The 19481-nt window shown below is 38.0% G+C and overlaps 1 protein-coding gene, 1 long non-coding RNA gene and 1 pseudogene across 2 annotated transcripts in view; 2 read left to right on the forward strand and 1 right to left on the reverse strand.

Moving 5' to 3' along the window:
- Positions 1-14769, reverse strand: LOC140500576 (uncharacterized). The gene is made up of 3 exons (XR_011965793.1): positions 14510-14769; positions 2419-2474; positions 1-372 (listed from the first exon to the last, which is right to left on the reverse strand). It is a non-coding gene; the product is annotated as an uncharacterized lncRNA (long non-coding RNA).
- EXT1 (exostosin glycosyltransferase 1) overlaps positions 1-19481 on the forward strand; it is a 342886-nt gene that overhangs the window by 201928 nt on the left and 121477 nt on the right. The window lies entirely within an intron of this gene.
- Positions 369-19481, forward strand: part of LOC140500575 (S-formylglutathione hydrolase pseudogene) — a 27868-nt pseudogene continuing 8755 nt past the window's right edge.

Genomic DNA, 19481 nt, shown 5'->3' on the forward strand with positions numbered 1-19481 from the left:
TTCAATAGTAAAAAGGTGTTTATTGAAAACACTGGGAATTTCTTCATAGGGAATAAATGGATAAAGTATTTCTTAAATACTTATGTGCCAGGCATAGGGCTCAGTGCTGGGTTATAAATACCAGCAAGCCAAGACAACCCCTGCCTTCAAGGAGGGCAATGAGAGCTCCTCATGGAGATTCCTTTCATATGGGGTAAGATAACACACAAAAAGGAAACATAGACCAAGGTGGTGGTGGTAGCATGGCATGGAGTCACAAGGCTAGGAAGTCTCAGAGGCAGGATTTGAATCCAGTTCTCCTCAACTCCAAGTGTGGTGCTCTTTGAAGTGGGCTACACCTTGCTGCAACTTCTTTGTTGTGAGAGGTAAAAACTGCAAGTAAAGGATAGGTAGCAACTGGTTATTTTTCTTCTCTCGAGAGATGACAGAATCCCCAACATGTCTTATTAACTCTGCCTTCCAGGGGTCGTGTGAGGCAGAATGAATAATATTTGAAGATGTTTCAGAATCCTCAGATGAAACATACCCAGTGCTGTTATTTATTATTAAAATAGTGGGGGCTCCTGGGAAAGTTGTATCCTAGGAGTTAATGAATTCAGCTTGAGGAACTACAGGCTCTTGGCTTTACCTCAGGCCCTTCACCTCATTAGTTATTACTCTTAGGAAATGCCATTCCCACCAGGATATTACTATTATAAACTATGAACATGTTTTTAAAATATAGAAGAAAAAAAATTCACCATTTTAGGTGGTGAAAAGGTAAAAGCTGATCTGTTACCATGGATTCAGTGTTTTACATGGTTCCAAGTCTGATTCTTTTCTTGGACCATCGACCTTAACAATCTACGGGGAATGTGTGCCCAGAGACTCAGTCTGGGGAGGAAATCACAATTCATTTATTGAAAGAGTGGGCTGTGAGGCCAGGGGGTCTCTTAGAATCATAACCCTTCAAACTGAGAAGGACCTCAGAGGTAATATTCTAGTCCAACCTTTTCGTTTTATAGATCAGGAACCTTTGACCCAGAGAGTTGAAGTACTGTGGATCACAGGCTTATGGATTTTGTGCAGGAAGGAACCTTAAGGGTCATCTAATTAGTCGATCAGCAAACATTTATTAAGTATTTACTGTGCGCCTAGTGCTGGAGATACAAAGAAAAAGAAACATCCCTGCCCTCAAGGAGCTCACAATCTGTTTGGAGAGCCAACAAGCAGAAAATTAGACCTGTCAATGGAAGTTAATCTCAGAGGGAAGGCATCTAGTCCAACTCTTTTTTCCCATTACCAAATAGGAAACAGATGCAGCAAAGTGAGATAACTGTAAGCCTAGGATCATGGGTTTGGATCATGGGTAAAAGTAACATTAGTGGTCATCTAGGCCAAACCCCTCATTTTATAGATGAGAAAACTGACTAACAGGCTGATTGGCTCAAAAGGTATCACCGAGAGTAAATGTCCGGATGAGGCTGACTTTGCACCCAAGTCAATTTGCCTTCAGTTCAACGTTCTTTGCAATGCACTGGCATCGTGTCCTTGATTTTGCCTTATTGTTATCTTGGGCAAGTTATCCAGTATCTCCATATCTGTTTCCTCCTCCCTAAAATAGAGATAATAATGCTGACCTATTTCTCCAGGCTATAGGGAAGAGTAATTAATGAAGGATTGTGAAAGCATTTTGAAAGCATAAAATGTTTTAAAAACATTAAGTTCAGTAACCCTTCGGAAGGCAGTTGTTGGGTCTAAACTTTCTAGTCGGTTTATTATAATGATTATTTCCTACATTGTTATCTTTGCTAAGTAAATGTGTTGCCCACTGTTCAATGATTATGTAATAAAATACCCCACTGTAATTCATATGCTCCAAGGGGAACAGTTAAATTGGATGTAGGAACCATAACTTTAAATTGCCAAACAGCTGTGCAATTAAAATCTCACCTTTCCTGTTTTTCCTTTCCTTAGTCTTGTTTAATTTTGGTATCTTTCCTTTTTTAATTCTCTGTCTCTCCCCTCCCCAGGCAATGGACCTGGTTTATGTTAACATTAGATAGTTGGGCATGGCCAGAAAAAAAGAAAAAAACACAGGAATTTGGAAGACTAAGCAGAAATTTAGAACTTCCTGGAATAGTCTAAACCCAGTAACTAGATAGTTCTCTCTGTGTTGTAGGATAGAATACCATTTAAACTTTCTTGGGGCAATACTTTATATAACTTTATATCTTACTGGAATCTCACAATAATCCTGTAAGGGAGGCTGGTGTCTATTGTGTTATTTCCGTTTTTTAGATATGGAAAACTGAGATTCAGAAAGATTATGATTTGCCAGGTTCACATTGGTTAATAAGTGGTGGAGATGAGACTCCAACCTAGAACCTTTTTACCACCGATTCAACATTACTTTCCAAACTGCCCAATTTCATTTACCTGTTACATGATCCAGTCTTGATTGAACTTTGGTGTTTGATATTGGGACTGAGATCCTTCATTTATAGGAAAAAACAAGGAAACAAGAATTTAGTACCCACTCTGTGTCAGACACTGAAGTACTCTACTTTCTCCTGGGAGGTAGGTGCCCATTTTACATTGGAGGAAACTGAGGCAGGCAGCGGTTAAGTGACTGAGTTAAGTTTCCCAGGGTGTCTGAAGATGTGTTTGAACTCCAGTCTTCTGGACGCCAGAACAACTGGTCTGTCCACCCACTCTTTCTACTTTCAACCAGATAAAGCCTCAGTCTCCATGTCCTATCATATCAACAAGTTTATATTCTGTGTGAATTTGGATAGAGGACCCCAAAAAACTTTAATGTCAGTCACCTTTCTTTACTTTGGGACAACTCTTCCTTATCATCCCCTTCTCTGTGTCTTGGGGAGAATAAAATTTCCCACCGTACTTTGGCATATATATGTACCTATTACGTCTTCCATAGAGAAACTGCTCAGTCAGCTGGGGACTTTCCTTGCCTTCTGTTGCTGTCTCAGGAATACAGATATACCAACAGGCTCTCCAACTGGTTTCTCATTCTCAATTAATGGTTGGTCCATCTCCCTTTCCAGTCACAGATATTTTTATTTATGGAAGTTATTGAAAGTGGCAACTAAGGTTTCAGTACACATACTTGTGTGCACATATAATAATCACTAACCTTTATATAACACTTAAAGGTTTGTGAAACACTTTCTATGTTTTTTTTTCATTTGTTGTCACACAAACCTTAGAATTAGCTGCTATTACTATCCCCATTTGACAGAGGAGTAAACTAAGTGGAGAGGTTAAGTGACTTAGCCAGGGTCACATAGCTAGCAAGTGTCTGAGAGAGGACTTGAATTGGTCTTCCTGACTTCAAGTCTAACACTTTTTATCTACTGTGCCACATACCTAATGTTTGTATGTATGTATGTACGTATGTTTGCATGCATGCATGTGTGTATGTGTTGGGAAGCTGGGTGGTACAGTGCCTGGGCCTAGGGTCAGTTCAAATCTAACCTTAGACACTAGCTGTGTGACCCTGGGCAAGTCACCAAACTCTGTTTACCTCCATTTCCTCCTCTGTAAAATGAGCTGGAGAAGGAAATGGAAAATCACTCCAGTATCTCTGCCAAGAAAACCCCAAAAGGGGTCTGAAATGATTCAGTAACAACATATATGTGTGCACCTGTGTGTATGTATCTAGCTAGTTAGTTGTATATGTTAACACTTAAATTTTAAAATGTTTTAAAGAAGTATCTTGTCAGTAGAAGGCTGCTCAGAAAGTACTTGTATACTATATTATTACTTGAAAACACTCTTTTCCTCTCACCCCCCTTTTTTGCTGCCTTTTTGTACTGATAATTATCAGAGTAGAAAAGAAACATCATTCTAAATGTACTTTGCCTATGTTCCAATCAGCTTGGTTGTAAAATGTCTATTTTTAAAACATAATTTTAAGAGCATTTAAGTAAAATATGAAATTCTTTTTTTTAAAATCATATCCTTATTTTTAATTTTCAGTCAATTTTAACTCTCTTCCCAAGACCCTGCCAGTTTTAATTACTCCCACTTGTCACTTCCCCAAACTCTGTTGCTGAGGAAGAAAAGACATCCATCTTCGTAGTTATAATTCTAGTTAAGAAAAGCATTGGCCACTCACATCCCGAGTGATGACTGAGTGAAATGTGTGTGAGTGTGCGTGTATATATGTGTGTGAGTGCGTATGTGCATGTACGCATGCGTGTGTGCTGTCCCTGTGGGTCCCAGGAGACTGATATCAGAATTACTATGACCTGAAAATGCACTCAAGATTTTAAAACACTTCTAGTAGGAGAGAGGAGGAAACATTTGCAGCATGGCATTATCAGTCCCATTACCACCCAGGTGTCAAGGAAATGAAGCTTTTCTATTACAAGATGGCAGTAAATCACGTGAAGGATATGACAGCCTCGTTAACATGAGAACGGTATCATAATTTATGTATAAACAACTTTTCTGTGTCAAACCTTAGTATCATTTAGTTCTTCCAGGGTAGCTTCGTTTTTATTTGAAATAATACTAATAATATTGCCATAATGCAGTTTTGTTAAAATAAATGCACTGAAGGCAATGAAGCAACAATGTCATTGTGGGTTCAAACTGGTTCCGCCATGCCCACAGCATCTTTAGTTTCTTTTCTGAATTATTTTTAGTTCAGTCTTGAAAATTTGAGACTCCTTATTCTTCCTTAACTAATGCAGTTCCTTGCACACTTTAGCAGACAGCCTTTAAGAGGGACCTTCTCCCTTCTACCGCAATCATCACTTGATGCCCAAGCCTTTGACGATCAGGCCCTCTGAACTTGTCTAGCCTGGTCCTCAAATAATAGACACATATTCCATCACAGAGTTTACCATCCAAGTCTTTCAAGATTGGTAGAACCCATCAACACATGCCCAACCCAGGATCACCTCTAGAAGGGCGAGCTGGGGCCAGCTTGAACTGGCTCATAAGAGCCACTTGTTAAATTTTCAGTGTAGTTACTCATTGGAAGTTGGCAGATTCTACAAGTCAGGCTTTGATTTGCTGTTGTGTTGATTGTTTAGATTTAAGAAAGTGATGGAGAAAGTATCAATAAGGTAGGTTAGACTTAAAAGTATGTCTTGGATTCATCCCCCCAAACCCCAGCTTTAACATCATACCTCCGCCTCCAGGTCTTCAAAAAAACACTGCATTAAGAATCAGAGCCCTTAAGAATCATATCCTAAGTTTGCTACTTTCCATATGTTTGGTCTTGAGTAAGTCATTTTGTCTCTCTAGAGCTCAGTTTCCTCTTCTGTAAAGTGAGGGGGAGGGGCTCAGATTTGATGTCTTTTATGATCCATATGCCTCTCAATCTATAATCAATGAGACAGCTGAGGAAAACTTTATTTAAAAAAAATCAACAAGCATTTATATTCTTTGCCAACACTCCCCCCCAATTAAGAAATAAAAATAAAATCCTTGTAACAAATATGTATTGTCATGCAGAACACATTCCCACGTTTCCAGTTAAATGTTAGAAGAATTATTTTTAATATTTTTAATTGATAAATTTTTAATTTAATAAATCTAATATTTTTAATTAATACAAAATTAAGCATTAATAATTAATACAAAAGACCAAATTTTAGTTCATACAAAATTGAGCACCTAAAGTCCCGTATTAAATAGAAGGCATTGTTTGGTCAATTTATTAAAAAAAGAGTAAGAGAAGAGAGAGATGTAAGAGGCTAAGATATCAGATACAAGAGTGATTTGCAAAGGAGAAGCTGCGAAGTTACCGTGATTGTTTTATCTGCCCTCTATCTGATTTACTGTCTCCTTTATTAAGTTACTTTTCCTCTTTTTTTTGTGTGCTTCCCATTTTTCTGTCAGCAAAGCTAGTTAAGCTGTGCTCAGCCTAATTGAGGCTGTTGTGTAAATTGTTAAAAATCAATTCAAGAGCAAAAAAACTGAGCAGCTGCTAACTATTACTCATCATTACCAGTTACCACTATGGCACCTCCATCCATGCCTGTTCACCTCCTTCTCGCCTCATTAAAATATCTACTGAGAATACTTTTATTCTAAAGCAGGGAGTTAACTTTTTTTGTGGCATGGAACCCTTTGGCAGTCTGAGAATACCTATGGACTTCTCAGAATAATGATTTTAAACGCATCAAATAAAAGGCATAGAAGTACAGAGGAAATCAGCTACACTGAAATAGTTCTCAAAGCATTTAAAAAAAATCAAATTCGTGGGCCCTCAGTTAAGAATCCCTACTCTACCCTCACCTGTGGTCTAATAGAGAATTAGGATCTAGCTGGGTCTCAGAGAGTGTTACCAGTAGGTACCATGAATGTCCATTGACTTGTATTATGCTCTAATAGATAAGCCACTTGGTACCCACTACCAGTATGTCTTGTTAACAGTGACTCATAAGAGTCCAGCAGATTAGACACTTGAAAGCCAAGGCTGTTTGTCAGGAAAGTTTAAGGGCTTGGATTCTCATCTTCTTCTAGGCAGGCTGTTGCCACCAGGAGCAGTTCAGCCTAGATCCTTAGGGATAATTTGGAACTTTTCAAAGAGATTGCACACCACCCAGTCCACTCAAAGTTCTCACAGATCAACCACAAGAATCAATCCAGACTCATCTATGGTAACTCCAAAATAGTAAAGGTCTGTTGGCTTCATTAGTTTCCTCTTTATGTTCACAGGCAGGGAGGAGATGTTAAAGACTTCTAGGGTCTTGTAGAAAGAGAAGTCAAAGATTTTTTGGGACCTCAGTCCTTCATCTATAAAAAGAGGATGTTGGACCAGGTGGTCTGTAAGGCCCCTTTCAGCTATCTATCTTGGATCCTGGTGGGCCTGTTTGTACAACTTTAGAGCTGCTTTGATGGTGGGCCATCTCGTTTGCTCACACCCACTGCCCCTTTTCTCCCTCCTATTTAGTGATGACAATTACTGACGTTTATATAGGACTTTTTACACAATACTTTACATTGGTTACCCCTTTTGAGGTAACAATAATCATATGCGGTGTAAATGCTATATGATCATCCTACAGAAGAGGACATTGAGACTATCTGGTTAAATGACTTCATGGGAAATTTGATGTAGAGATGGAAAGGTCTTCATCTCGTTGAACTCCCTCATTTTACATATGAAAAAACTTCAACAAGCATTTTTTAAGAACCTACTATATTTCTGGCACTGTGCTAGTTAGTGCAGATAAAAAGAGAAAAACTGTTCCTGCAGTCAAGGAGTTTACTGATTACAGGAGTTCTCATTTATTAAAAATAATATCCAAACTCTGACTTTTTTTCTGGGAAGACATTTTTCTGAAGATTGAACTTGGCTCTTGGAAAGTGATTGTTAAATGCTTCCTGATGGTTGTGATGTAAACTGACAGATGATTCAGTGGTTAGGTGGCAGGATACAGTCTAGCTGAACAGACCCTTTAAAATTTGCCTGTTCTTTGGATGCCAAAATCCCATTGTGTAGGGTATTCACATGGGGTGATGGACTTAAGAGATCTGGATTCTAGTCTCTTCTCTGACAGTAGTTAGCTCATGACTTTGGGCAAATGCCTTACCTTTGGACTGTAGTTTCCCAGTCTGTAATCACTTAATCGACAAACATTTATTAAGTTCCTACTAGATGCCAGATGCTGTGCTAAGCTCTGGACATGGAGAGGTAGAAATGAAATCTCGCTGTCTCTTCCTCTTTCGCTCTCTTTCTCCCTCTACTCCCACTTTCTCTTTCCCTCCTCATCTCCCTCTCCTTCTGTGTCTTGCTCTCCCTCTTCTTTTCCCTTTCTCTCTCCTTCCTAGTTTCATTTTCATTTTTGTAAGAAACTTCTAGTGTGAAAAATTCCCTCCACAGCTCCATAGTCTGTAATTTAGAATCTTATAGAGTTCCTGGGACTTGAGAGGTTAAGTGGCTGGCCCTGTGGTCACACAGCTAGGAAGTGTCAGAATCAGAACTTGAACCCAGATCTTCCTGACTCCAAGGCCAGTTCTCTATATTACATATCTTCTCCTCAGTCAAGACTTTAAGTTATTGAGTAAATTTGCTGGTCTTAAAAGATATTAAAGAGATCCAAATGAGGCCTCTCAAGTGCTGGCAAAGGATAAAATGCCATACTGTTTGCCTTCTTGATTGGATCCTTCTAGTTGTATGTTGAGGTGTACATAGGACTATAGAAGAGAAAAAGATGCCAATTCCAGTACCTTCTTCATTACCTTTGTCCCGAGTATCCTGGTGCAGCTATTAGCCAAACACTTAGTTGCAGTGAACCTTCCATCCTTTATCAGCCCCACAGCCTCATCCTTTTTACTCTGATGGCCTCGAATACATGTTTTTTCTAGAAACTTTTTAGTTCTGCTTTTCGTCTGGAGCATTAGCTTAAAAAAAGCCAGTTAGCATGCCTGGCCTTGCTTTTTCTGAAGCATGTGTTATACAGGGATGCCCTAAGAAAGAAGGAATTTAATGTAACTAATCACTTAAGGTTTTTCAAGAGACACTAAATAAGTTTAAAGCATGGTGTATTATTGTTTTTACTACTCTAATAATAATGAAATATGAATTGAGTGACTTTTGTGTGGGAGATAGTATGCTAATCATGGATGTGATGATGCATTTAGAACTTTAGGGAAAAAAGTTTACGCTCCAAGTTTAACTGTTCAGTTGTCTAAAGAACTGGTGTTATATGATCAAGACCAAGTTAAATCCTAATGGGCAATTTTGCTTTCTTCTTTCTTTGATCACAGATCTTAATCTGATCTTTAACCTTAACAGTCATTTTGCAAATGAATTCCATTAGTTGCAGGGGGTGCTAGGAAAGTGTGGATGAATCAGCACAAGTTCATCACCACTACTGGAGACACAGCACAAAATGTATACCCTGTGCTGGGCAGGAGAAACATTTTTATATATGAAATATAACTCACTGGACTACTATTGATAGCTTCTTCTAGAGTAAAATATAGTAAGCAATCTTAGCTGGTTAGATGTCAAAAGGGACCTTAGAGATCATCTAATAAAACTTGTTCCTTTGACAGACGGAGAAACTGAGACTCAGAAAAGCAGAGTGGCTTAGTCAGGGTCCAATAACTAGTAGGTAGCAGAGCTGAACCTTCACCCTAGGTTCTGTGATATCCAATCTCATGCTCTGCTTCACTCTGTTCTGCCTCATACTAATGCTATTCACTATGACTGATTCTGAACATTATCATTTCTCCAACATTCATAGGTCACGTTAATGGCATGTCTGATAGAGGGTGGGCTCTGAACAACAGATTAGACAGAAAATCTCAGATTAAGTGTCCTGCCAATAAATCAATACCTGTGACTTTTCTTCATCCTCCTGAAAGCTATGACCAAATTTAAGGCATTAATGTTTGGGACATTGTTTATTGAAGTCTATACCTCATGAACCCCCATTGGGTGTTTCTCTTTAACAGATCAAACCAGATGACACATGAATTCAAAAGATAAAAAGTATTTCATGAAATAGGGTTGTAAGGTAATAACAAGAAATTAAACCAAGCAGCAAACTTTCCCAGAATACATACTCCCACTATAGAAGGAAGATCTCATGCTTTTCCAGTAAGCAGGGAGAAAAGGTACAGTCCGCTTAACTCATTAGTACTGGAAGCTGGTCTTCCCCATCAGCTTTCCTTCATTTTTAGCTTGGCAGAGTTAGAAATCACAGCTTACTTTGGGCGTTCACAGTACTGGAGGTAGTAGCTTGTTGATGGAAAAAGCACTGGCTCTAGAGTTGGAGGAACTGAGTTCAGATTCAACCTTTCTACTCATGTGACCTTGACAAAGTCACTGAACCTCCCTGAGCATCAGTTTCCTAATTTGTAAAATGAAGAGCTTGAACTAGGGCCTCAAAGATCCCTTTGAGCTTTAGATTTATGACTGTCTGACCATAGGTTTTAGTCACTGTCAGAGTCCATACCAGATTCTAGAGTTATAGAATGCTGTATCTGATACACACACATTCTCTTTCACACTCTCCATTCAACTGCTACTATTCCTTGCTTCAGTTGCCACCCCAGGTCTCCATGCCTTCTACCTTCTACATGGTCTCAAAACAAAGCTGCTACTTTTTCCAGGCTCTCACTTCTCACTGCCTTTGTGTACTGACTCTCATCCTCTTCTAAATCCTCCTCAAATGTCAAATCTCCTTTATCTCACTGGCATTTGCTTGTAAGATTGCCCAGAGACTCTCCTCAAACTCCATGTACTGAAGACTCTAGCCACAGCCTTCTGGAACATGTAGTTCAGAGTCTCTTTCTTAATAAGGAAAGCTCTCTTGTCCCCAAGGCATTGTGGGAGCCCCGTTGCATCTCCTTTCTCTGGTTCCCTTTCTGTTGACCCTCTTAAGTCAATGGACTGTCAGATTGCAGAGGCAAGAAGTATGATACAAGCTTGTGTACAGCTGTGGCAACAATCCAAAGCTTTTATGGTTCTCTACTCCTTTCTCATTTTGATTAATTTTCACTCTCAGTGGACTTTCCTAACAGCTATTCAGTGAAATCAGAGCCTCAGTCTTCTTGGACTCCCAGGTCATAGATTAACAGATCTCAAGAGGAGGGTGCTGTTGGATAGTGGGAAACACCCTGGTTCTGATTATTCTTTCTCTTTAGGGAATTTCTTTATACCACCCCCAGTTTTTCTTGGATCTCAATCAGACTTTTTCAGATGCCTTTAACATGTAAGATCAAGCAGTCTTGTATGAAATAGATAACTTCTGCCTGTCTTTCTGAATCTACCTCTGGAATTAAGTTCTTCCTCAGAGACACTACTCCTAAAGGAATGGGAAAGCAGATAACTCTCATTGGAGGGGAACTCTATCAATCTCTTTCCCCTTTCTGGTTCACTTTTAAGTGACTAAGGGGTGAGGAATGAGGCACATCATTCAAATATATTAACATTCCTTTATGATGAAAAAGACCCATCACAAGACCAGGCCACGTAGATCTTAAAACTTCTGACCTTTTCCCTTCATTCTGCTGAGTTAATTGAGAAAAATGAATATATCCTCTAATGACTGGTTGTGAAAACTGAAATATAACAATGTTGTGACTAAAACCTGAAGAAATTTAGAGTCAGAATACCACTGTTTGATAGCACCTGAAGAGATCATCTGCTCTAGTTGAAAATCATACACTTTCTTAAGAAGAAAAACAGTAGCAACTGAATAGCAAAGAAACTATGGCCTTGAAACAAATTTCTAGCAACAAGAAGGACCTTAGAATGTGTATGAACATGACGGTGTGGAAATAAAATGCAACATGAAATTTTGAAGTCTACCTACCACCCAAGGCAGAACCTGGGAAATGTCCCATACCTCACTGTCTATCAGGTTTAACTTGCACAGAACAAAATTTTATTACAAAAGCTGGTTATCACCAAGCTGCAGCAGAACACAGTCTCCTTGTCACTGCACCAGACAGCAGTCCATATGGCTGCAAATATTTAAAGAGAAGATGACAAGCCAAGACTATGGTACTAGTGCTGGCTTTCATATGAATGCCACTAAAGAATCTTGGAAAACCAACCATGGAATGTACTCATATAATAGATGAGCTGCCTAGTTGACAAATACTAATTTTCCAGCTGACCCACAGAAGATGACTATTTTTGGCCATTCTGCAGAAGGCCAGGGAGCTCTGATTTGTGCTTTGAAGAATCCCGGAAAATACAAATCTATGTCAGCATTCTCTCCAATCTGCAATACAGTGCTCTGTCCTTGGGGAGAGAAGGACTTCAGTAGATATGGAAAATCAGATCAAAGTAAATGGGAAGCATATGATGCTTCGAAGTCTTATCCAGATTCTGAGTTGAACATGTTAATTGACGAAGGCAAAGAATTGTTCCTGAAAGATGGGCAATTACTTCCTGACAACTATATAGCTACCTGTGGAATGGAAAATTCCAGTTGTTTTTCGATCAAGAGTGATATTATCATAAATAATCATATCAGATACCATGCAAAATATATGAATGCATAAAGCTTCGTATGAGTATTCTCACAATCATAAAAATTACCATGTAAACAGAATTTTGAAAACAATAGGGTTATACGTTAAAATCTGCCTGTGAACATTCACTTCCAATTTTTATCAAAGACCTTTTGAATAAATATCAAGTAATGTGATTCTTTTTTTTCCTCATAAGTATTCTGATAGAAGACATATCATAACTTGGTGTCAGTTTGAAATCCTTGTTAAATTAAGTTTAAAGGATCACAGAGTATAGCAGTTGACTGTGAAGAGTAAAGTGATTCAGTTGTGCTAGGGATCTTAACCCAGTTTGTTAAACCTAACTGTTGGTTTAGTTGTTTAGTTCTTAGAGAACTGAATTATGGAATTGTATCTCAGTAACAGAATACAGAGACATAATGCAAAAAAGAAAAAGAGATCACGTGATCCAACCCTTTCATTTCACAGTTGAGGAGAGTGAGACCGGAGAGAGAGAAGTCAAGTAATTGCCCCAGTATCACTCAACCATTAGGTGGCATTAAAACATTGCAACATTGCATGGAGTAGTGGACTCAGAAAGCCTGAGTTCAAGCCTTGGTTCAATCAGCCAATCAACAAATAGTTATTAAGACACGGTGATAGGTGATACAAAGCAGAAGGAAAAAAAAAAAACCAGCTCAAAGACATTAAATGACTTGGCCACGATAACTCAGCTAGTAAGTATCAGAGTCAGAACTTGAACCAAGGTTTCAAAACCAAGGATAGGAAAACAGTAGTGAAACAACCTCTGCCCTCAAGAAACTTGTATTTTATCAGGAATAAACAGCCTGTACATATGCGCTCTATACAAAATTAGAACATACACATAAGAAATACATGGTAGTTTGTCCACCCATGATGCCAGGAACTATATAGTCCTAGGTAAGATCTCTTATACAATATGGTTCTGAAGGAGATGAGAATTCTAAAAAGGAGAAATAAGGAGGGAGTGCCTCCGCCTATGCCCAGCCCCATGACCTCAGTGAACTTCTCTGTGCCTCAGTATTCTAATTTGCAATATTGTGATAATAATACCCTTTGTGTAACCCTTTAAAGTTTGCAAAACACTTTACATATTTTATCTCAATTGATTTTTATAGTAACCCTGTAAGGTAGGTACAGTTATTGTCCCATTTTACAGCTGAGGAAACTGAGAAAGAGAAGTTTGGGGACTTGCCTAGGATCACGCAGCTATTAAGTGTGTAAGGTAGATTCGAACTCAGGTGTTCCTGATTCAGTTCAACCACCCAGCTACCTAATAGTACCCTCCTTGTGATATTATAATAACAATAACAAAATGATATTTATGTGTTGCTTTAAGTTTTGCAAAGAGCTCTACATGTTCAACTAAGCCTCAAAGAAGCCTGGAAGGTAGATAGAACAGATATTATGCCCATTTTACAAATGAGGGAACTGAGGCTCTGAGAGAGGGAATGTGGTTTAAATTAATGGCAGAACATCTCTGTATGATGAATCTTTGGTTCACAGCCCTGACCTAGAGTCCTGGGGGTATTTTTGGCCTTTCTGGCTAAAACAGTTTCCCTTCCCTCCTCCCTCTATCCCCCAGTTTTGACTTGTGAGCCTACAAGAAAGAGACGGATAATTGAGAAAGACAAAGCATTTCAAAGGCATTTCCACAAAGGTCCTCTCAGCAATCATGCCCAGGTTCGATTTGTCTTCTCTGAGACTCCCTTTCTCTTTCTCCCTCCCCCTTTTCCCTTAGACCTGTTTTGGGACACCCATTTCTAAAACAGTAGGAGCTGAATTAGATTCTTTTGAGGATAATAAAGTGCTGGGGTTTAAAAATACTGTTCCCTTCACTTTCAACAGCTCCATTATTATTCCATTGTCACTAGAGGAGCCATTCACTGGCTGTAAAAGAGGCTTTGCCTCCAGATCAAAAGAAAGGAAATGCAGGATTGCTGCTGGGGCTCTCTCTTCCTGACTAGGGCGTTTTCATTCTTCTGCTTCAGTTTTTCTCCCCTACTCCAGTCTGTGGTTGGTTGTTAGATCTGCTTTGGATTGGAAGGGGACCCATGCCTTTGATATGACTATAGCTATTGAAGTGTTTTTAGAACTTCCCCTTTAAAGACATATTTTTTTAAAGATTTTTTTTTTTTTTGGTAACCTTCCAATGTATTTTCACATAGAATCATAGATTTAGAAGTTGAAGGGAATTGTGAGGTCATCTGATCCAACCCTTTCTTTTTTTTTTTTAAGATGCTTTTCGTTTTATATCAAATGCATTTCCAGACCTACCCTTTCTCCTCTCCCATGACCAGTGAGCCAATCTTACCCAGTGAGATTAAAAAAAAGAAAAAAGTTCAGCCAAACCAACCAATGAATCAACTAAGTCTGATAGTATATGCAACATTTTACACCACTAGATTTCCTCCTCCCTCTTCCCTTAGGATCATATGATCAGATTTAGAGCTAGAAGGGACCCAGGAGAACATCCAGTCCAACCTCTTCATTTTACAGTTGAGGAAACTGAGGCTGAGAGAATATGTACCTTGTCTAAGATCATACAGCCACCAAATGTCTGAGGCAACACTGGAAGTGGTCTTCCTGACTCCAGGTCCAGTCTTCCATCCATCGTGCCACCTAGTAAAAGGAGAAAGATTAATTTTGTCATCTCTTCAAAGCTTGATTGTTAGAATTACACATTATTCAATTGCATTGGATCTTTCCATTTACATTGTATGTATTAGTTTCTTAGTTCTGCTTATTTTACACTACATTATTTTATACAAGCTTTTCCATTAATCTAAATTTTTTATATTTGTCATTTTGTAACAGAATAATAATGTGTTTTAAAAATTATTTTTATTTATTTCATTAAATATTTTCCAACTACATGTAAAACATTTAAAATCTTTTTAAAAAAATTGAATTCCAAAATCTTCCTCTCCCTTTTATTCCACCACCCCGCCCCCCCACCTTGAGAAGGCAAGCACTTTGATTTGGATTATACATATGAGGTCATGCCAAACATAATTTTGTATTAGCCATATTGCAAAAGAAAACACAAATAATAAAAATAAAAAAAATATTTAAAAGTATGCTTCAATCTGCATTCAGAGTTTGTCAGTTCTCTCTATGGAAGTGGATAGCATTTTTCATCATAGGTCCTTTAAAATTGTCTTGGCTCATTGTCTTGATCAGGGTAGCTAAGTCTTTCACAGTTGATTATCCTTACAATATTGCTTACTTCACTTTGCATGAGTTCATATAAGTCTTTCCAGGTTTCTCTGAAACCATCCTGTTGGTCATTTCTTATAGCACAATAGTATTCCTTGACTATACTACAGCTTATTCAGACATCCTCTAATTGATGGGTATCCCCTTAATTTCCAATTCTTTGGCACTGCAAAAAGAACTGCTATAAATATTTTTGTACATATGGGTACTTTTCCTTTTTGTTTGATTTCTTTGGGATACACAAACTCTAAGTAATGGTATTTCTGGGTCAAAGAATTTGCACTGTTTGATAGCCCTTTGAGCTTTGTTCCAAATTGCTCTCCAGAATAGTTGGATCAGTTCACAACTCCACCAGTAGTGAATCAGTGGCCCAACTTTTCCACATCTCCAGTACTTGTCATTTTCCTTTTCTGCCCTATTAACTGATCTATCAAATGTCTCATTCTTTTAATTTGTATTTCTCTAATTTAATAATAATTTAGAGCATTTTTATGTGACTATTGGTAGCTTTGATTTCTTCTGAAAAATGCTTATTCATATTCTTTGACCATTTATCAGCTGGAGATTGGGTCTTATTTTTATAAATTTGACTCAGTTCCCTATATATTTAAGAAGTAAGACCTTTATCAAGGTTTTTGCAACTTGTTGCAAATTTTCCCCCTTTCTTGTTTCCCTTCTAATTTTGACTGCATTAGTTTTGTTTGTACAAAAGCTTTGTTAATTTCATGTAATCAAAAGTATCTATTTTGCTTCCTATAATCTTTTCTATTTTGTTTGTTTATAAACTCTTCCTTTATCCATAGATCTGAGATACATTTTACCATACTCCCTTGGTTTACTTATGATGTTATTCTTTATGTCTAAATCATTTATCCATCAGAATAATAATCTCATTAGATTCACACTCTGTAATTTGTTCAGCCATTTCCAAGTCATTGGGCACTGACTTTGTTTGCAAGTTTTGCTACCAATAATTTTACAGATGTGGAAAATGAGGTCCAAAGATAAGCACTTTTGTGAAATAAAAATTGAAGAAAAGATTTCCATGAGAAAAATTATCATTTTGCCACATAAATTTGTTCAAATCTAAGAATTCAAAAGCATATAGGGGAGAGGCATCTGTGATTTTTAGGTTCCTGTAGCCCTTGACAGACCTCAGACTGAATCACACAAAAATCAAATCAAATTTCAGAGTTGGAAGCAACCTCAATGGGTAGCTCCTTTCTAGATTGGTTCCTGGAAGAAACATCAACCTGTAACAGGGTGTTTTTATAAGCTTAAGCAAGTAAACATAGCTACTGTACTGTGTTTTCCCAGAATGTTTTCTGATGTCATCATTATCATCACCATCATCCAGAAATGCTAGTTGAGTCCCTGCTATGGGTGTGACCAATAGATAGAAGAACGTGCTCCTGTAGGAGAGAGGAAAAACAAGCTATGTTACATGTACACACACATACTTCAGAGAACTCTGATTTCTGATTTTATTTATTCCCATACCCATGCGGATTGCAACATCCCCTTACTCTAGTAGGAAGTCTTGGTGAATTGCTGTAATTGACACATTCATCACCCAGTGGTCTCCCAAGTCCTAGTAATGAGTGTAGCAGAACTTGGCTATGCTAATTCTAGGTGCTTCTTGGTAGGATCTGTGGGGGTTTGGAGTCCGTTCTCCTGCATAGCCTTTGAGAAGTCGTGATAAAGTATCTAAAGAGGATTTTAGAGGAGACATATCTACTGTAGAATCACTTGTAGATGGATTTATGAAGCGCATCCTCACAATAACTACCTATGTTTTCTTTAGCAAGTTTCTGTTCTATGACCTATTTCCTCACCTATACAATTCGATAGAGTTAGATGGCAGTTCTGAGGGGCAGCCAGGTGGACTGGAAACTAGAAGACTCATCATCCTGAATTCAAATCTAGACTTGGACATTTACTAACTGTGTGACCTTGACTCTGTTTCCTCATCTGTAAAATGATCTGAAGAAGGAAATGGCAAGCCACTCCATTACTTTTGCCAAGAAAACCCCAAAAAGGGCCACGAAGAGTCTGATATAACTGAAACGACTGAACAACAACAAAAGATGACTTTTGAGGTCCCTTCCAGTTTTAATCTATTTTTATGAACCTGTGAATAACCTTTGGCAAAAGTAGTATGAGGGTTATGATCACTGTTCTTCCATGTGTAGAAACTGAGCTCCCAGCTACTGGATGATGACTGTATTAGTTACAGAGATTCAACACAACTAAGGTGAACAGAAGCACTCGAATACATCAGCCTAAGTGGTTTGAACTTCTGCTCATACTATAATTTCAGAGCAAATATATTTTAGTAGTTGAGAAATGGTTCTCTAAGTAGGTTAACGCTTTTCTTGGAATCGTGTCTGCAGTATCCATTTACTTTGCAAGCTCTCTTTTCTATAGACAACTCACAGGTTCCTTTGGATCCTGAATTAGGAAAGTCCTTATTAGTCATGTTTTACTTTAGACTGAGCCAAGCAAATCTTTACTAGGAATCTTAACCAGCTGGGCCACAGATTTGGACATGTGTTATTGTGTACTGCTTTGGGATTACCATATGAGTGCATTTTATATAAACTGGACTTATGATTATCTTGATATAGAGAACTCTGAAATGAGAAAACTTCCTTTACTAATCCATGTGGACACCTTCCCTGCAGCTTAGAGTTTCTGAATTGCCTAGAGCTCTGAGAGGTTATGGGATTGCCTAGGTTCATACAACTAGTATATGTTAGAGACCATTCTCAAATCCAAGTGCTTTTTCCTACAAGGTCATCCCTACCCACTACACCAAAGTTGTGCCTGTTTATTTGTCTGTCTCTTTATCTTTTGTTCTTAATTTTTTTAATGGACTTGAATGAACTGAGTTTTTATGATATAATTTTATTTGATCTTAATAGACATCACAAAATATGAACATTTCCATATACAGACAAGGACAGAAAGAGGATTATATTTGAAACTGCAGATTGGCACATTAGTTCTAACACTGTCCTGCTCATCATTCTTATTTTATGTAGTTTCTTTTCTTTTTCATTGACCTGTGATCCCTGCCTTCAAAGAGCTTACAATTTAGTCAGTACAGGAAGAGGATGCCTAAATGCTTATATCATGCTAAATTTTGGTAAAAACTATTTTCTCCCTTATTAACTTTATTATTATGAGGTAGCTAGGAGATGCAGTGGATAGAGCAGTGAATCTAGAGTCAAATAGGAATATGTGAGTTCAAATACAGCCTCAGATACTTGCTAGTTGTGTGCCCTTGGGTAAGACACTTAATCTTTGTCTCAGTTTCCACAACTGTAAAATGGGGCTTGTAACACCACCTACCTCCCAGGTTTTTGTGAGGATAAAATGAGATATTTTAATAGTGCTTAGTAGAGTGCTTAGCATATAGCTATTATTATTAACAAGAATAAAAATCATGGGGCATTTGGAAAATCTGCTGTCTATGCCTTGCAAATAGTCTCTGCCCTCCCTTGCAAATGGTCTCTGCCCTCTGAAATCTTATACTCCTCTGATTTTTGACAGCCAGAATCTAGGAAATGAAGCAGTTCCTGAAGAAACTTTTCTTTCATCTTCAGATGAAATCTCCATTAAAAGCTATCTTTTCTGACTTGTTTAGGGTTATCCGTCCTTTTGAAACTAGCATCTAGTTTCCTAAGTTGATCCATAACTTTCTGAAGAGCTCCTAATGAAAAATGAATCAGATTTTGAGTGTGTGCTCTAATTAATAATAATAATAATAGATTAACCTCAGATCATTCACAGTTTCTTTCCTTCTGAGAAATGCAAGAAACATAGAGAAGCAACTAATATCGCATACACCTTTTAAACTGGTATAAATAAAGCTCAAGCAAGGGAATAATTCACCTTGGAATCAGTCTCAGTGAGTCAGAAGTTCACTGTTAAGGACACTTTTAAGGCTTGAAAGGATCTCTTTGGTGGTGACTTTAATTCTCTATTTATTTTTCCTTTTTTGCTACACAGCAGTTAGCCTTGATGGTGCTAACATGTCATGATTTGTCCTGTATACACATGAAGTCTAGAGTTCTCTCCTGCTTAAGCCACGTGTAACTTGATATCTTGTTAGAGACTGGATATCTGTGCTGAGTTTGTTTGTTTTCCCCTCTGATATTGGTGAATATGGGGAAGAGATGGAGACTTTCTATAGAATGGAAATTAGTCTTTAGAGCACAGGGATCAGTCCTTAGAAGGTCAATATGATTCTGAGATTCTTTCCCTGGATTTTCAGGAAT

Source organism: Notamacropus eugenii, chromosome 4 (genome assembly GCF_028372415.1).
Source record: "Notamacropus eugenii isolate mMacEug1 chromosome 4, mMacEug1.pri_v2, whole genome shotgun sequence".
NCBI classification, from domain to species: Eukaryota; Metazoa; Chordata; class Mammalia; order Diprotodontia; family Macropodidae; genus Notamacropus; species Notamacropus eugenii.